This window comes from Lathyrus oleraceus, chromosome 1 (assembly GCF_024323335.1).
Source record: "Lathyrus oleraceus cultivar Zhongwan6 chromosome 1, CAAS_Psat_ZW6_1.0, whole genome shotgun sequence".
Lineage (NCBI taxonomy): Eukaryota > Viridiplantae > Streptophyta > Magnoliopsida > Fabales > Fabaceae > Lathyrus > Lathyrus oleraceus.
This window is the reverse complement of record NC_066579.1, coordinates 317,281,530-317,285,405: the sequence shown is the minus strand read 5'-3', so window position 1 is coordinate 317,285,405 and position 3,876 is coordinate 317,281,530.

The window sequence follows — 3,876 nt, the reverse complement described above, 5'->3', positions numbered from 1 at the left end:
CATCAGCCACTACGTTTGCTTTACCCGGATGGTAATTCAAACCAAAGTCATAATCCTTCAGAAACTCTAACCATCTCCTCTGTCTCATATTCAGCTCTTTCTGATCAAACAAATACTTTAAACTCTTATGGTCACTGAAAACCTCAAATCTTGACCCGTACAAGTAATGCCTCCATAACTTCAGAACAAATACCACAGCTGCCAACTCTAAATCGTGTGTCGGATAGTTCCTCTCATGAACCCTCAGCTGTCTCGAAGCATAAGCTATAACCTGCTTATTCTGCATCAAAACACCACCCAAACCCAACAATGAAGCATCACAGTAAACCTCAAATGGTTCTGACGGACTCGGTAATATCATAATAGGAGCAGTAGTTAACCTTCTCTTTAATTCTTGGAAACCTTCTTCACATTTTGAGTCCCAAACAAACGCTTGCCCCTTTCTAGTCAACATCGTCAACGGTAACTCCAACTTAGAAAATCCCTCAATGAACTTCCTATAATAACCTGCAAGTCCAAGAAAACTCCTTATCTCAGAAACTGACTTCGGAGCTTCCCACTTAGATACCGCTTCTATCTTAGAAGGATCAACAGCAACACCACCTCTTGAAATCACATGACCAAGAAAACTAACCTCTTCTAACCAAAATTCACACTTGGATAGTTTAGCAAATAACTTCTTTTCTCGTAGAACTCCTAAAACCACTCTCAAATGCTCAGCATGCTCTTCTTCAGATTTCGAATACACCAAAATATCGTCAATAAACACCACAACAAACTTGTCTAGGTACGGATGGAAAATCCTATTCATATACTCCATAAATACTCCAGGCGCATTAGTCACACCAAAAGGCATCACAGAATACTCATAATGTCCATACCTTGTTCTGAAGCAGTCTTCTGAATATCCTCAGTTTTCACACGTATCTGATGATACCCTGATCTCAAATCTATTTTGCTGAACACACTCGCACCAACCAACTGATCCATCAAATCATCAATCCTCGGCAAAGGATACCGATTCTTGATCGTCACTTTATTCAGTTGCCTGTAGTCCACACACAACCTCATAGTACCTTCTTTCTTCTTAACCAATAACACTGGTGCACCCCACGGTGACACACTCGGACGAATAAATTTCTTATCCAACAGATCTTCCAGCTGACTCTTCAATTCAGTTAACTCAACAGCAGACATACGGTACGGAGCCATCGATATCGGCCTAGTACCAGGTACCAAATCAATCGAGAACTCAACTTCACGCTCTGGCGGTAATTCATGCACTTCTTCAGGAAACACATCAGGAAAATCACACACCACAGCTAGATCGCCAATCACTAGTTTATCTTTAGCTTCCAAAGTCGCTAACAGCATAAACAACTCTGCCCCATCTGCTACTGCCTCATTCACCTGCCTCGCTGATAGAAACAAACTCTTCCCTCCCTCAATCTCAGGAAAAATCACAGTCTTATCAAAACAGTTGATATAAACTCGGTTAAACACCAACCAGTTCATACCCAAGATAACATCAATCTGCACTAGTGGAAGACACACGAGGTCCATCCCAAAGTCTCTACCAAAAATACTCAAAGGACAATTTAAACAAACTGAAGTAGTAGTCACTGAACCCTTCGCAGGAGTATCAATCACCATACTCCCATGCATCTCAGATGTCTCTAATTTAAGTTTCACAGCACAATCCAAAGATATAAAGGAATGAGTCGCACCTGTGTCGATAATAGCTACAAGAGGAAAGCCATTAATATAACACGTACCTCGGATCAAACGATCATCTGCAGAAGTCTCCGAACCCGATAAAGCAAAAACCTTGCCTCCCGACTGGTTCTCTTTCTTCGGCTTAGGACACTGTGGGCTGATATGACCCACCTCTCCACAGTTGAAACAAGTCATAGTCTTCAACCGGCACTCTGCAGCCAAGTGACCACCTTTACCACACTTGAAACACTTCTTCTCAGCACTGGTACACTCATGGACACGATGTCCAGCCTGACCACATCTGTAACACTTAGCAGGGGCACTAGAGTCTCCCCCACTAGGCCTCTTCATCCCACTCTGTCTCTGGAAACCTTTGCCAACTGCATACGGCTTCCCACGATCATTCTGATTCTTGCCTTTCCTATCAACCCTCTGCTGATAGCTCTCCGCTCTGGCCTTGGTATCCTGTTCAAAGATCCTGCAACAGTCAACCAAATCAGAAAACACTCTAATCCGCTGATACCCAATAGCCTGCTTGATCTCGGGACGTAACCCGTTCTCAAACTTCACACATTTTGAAAATTCTCCAGCAACCTCATCATAGGGAGTGTAATACTTCGACAGCTCTGTGAACTTAGCAGCCTACTCAGTAACAGACCTGTTACCCTGCTTCAATTCTAAGAACTCTATCTCTTTCTTTCCTCTGACATCCTCTGGAAAGTACTTCCTCAGGAATCTCTCTCTGAACACAACCCAAGTGATCTCAGCATTCCCAGCAGTTTCCAACTCAGTGCGGGTAGCAACCCACCAATCATCTGCTTCCTCAGACAGCATATGCGTACCGAACCTGACCTTCTGGTTATCGGCACACTCAGTCACTCGGAAGATTCTCTCGATTTCCTTCAACCACTTCTGAGCACCATCTGGATCGTATGCTCCCTTGAACATTGGAGGATTGTTCTTCTGGAACTCACTCAGTTGACGAGCAGCTCCCATTCCCACAACATTCGGATTCCCTCCAAGTACTCCAGCTAGCATACCCAGAGCCTCAGCAATCGCAGCATCATCTCTACCTCTTCCAGCCATCTCTATTCTGAAAACCCAACACGCTAAAACAATAAGTACTGATAGGGTTACACAACACCTATCACGTACAGGGAAACAGAATAATTACGACTCGACTCGACCGACTATGCTCTGATACCACTAATGTAACACCCTTCTAAAATACCCCAAATATTTAATTAAAATAACAAATATAAATCAATCAGAGTAATTATGCAGTTAAGGGTGTCACACAATCATTTCACACCATTCACCATAATAACTGTCATGCTCTTTTATTAATTCAAAACATAAAGCATTTGCATAATACGCAGCGGATAGAGATCAAATCGATCACTGCTCGTTACCTGAAAACATAGTTGTAAGGGTGAGTTCCTCAATCGATATAATAAGCATTATAAAATATCATATAATGCTAAGTAAATAACACATCAATCACCCTAATCATATCACACCTTCAGTAACGGCACATCAACTCAAATATCATACTCAATACCAATACAATTCATACTCATACTCAATGCCAACACAAGCACACGTATAATATTGGAATACATCCATTCATATTATACGCCATACATACAGTATGCAATGAGACTCCATGCATGCGGTACCGACTATTCGTGAACATATAGTTCAACTTCACCGACCAAATCCAGGTACGGCTACCAAGCTCACTAGTCCCACTCATTTGAGACCTAGTGACTCACATCACTAATTCCTCACCATGGGAATTAGCTACCACCCCAAGGGCCATGCTATGCACGCTAATCACCTAGCATGCAAACATCAACAACAGTCCAAAATGACTAACATCACTAATCCCTCACCATGGGAATTAGCTACCACCATAAAGGCCACAATATGCATGCTAATTCACCTAGCAATGCAACATCATCAACAACAATCCACAATGGACATATGCTCACACTCTAAGCCGTAAGACAGTCCATCCACAATTACATACATAATATCCACATTCAAAACATTATGCATACCATCATACATTCATCAACACATGTATCATATCATGTCAAATAATTAATCACAGTATCAGCACACTCCACTAATACCTATACTGCTCAAAACAGCGGG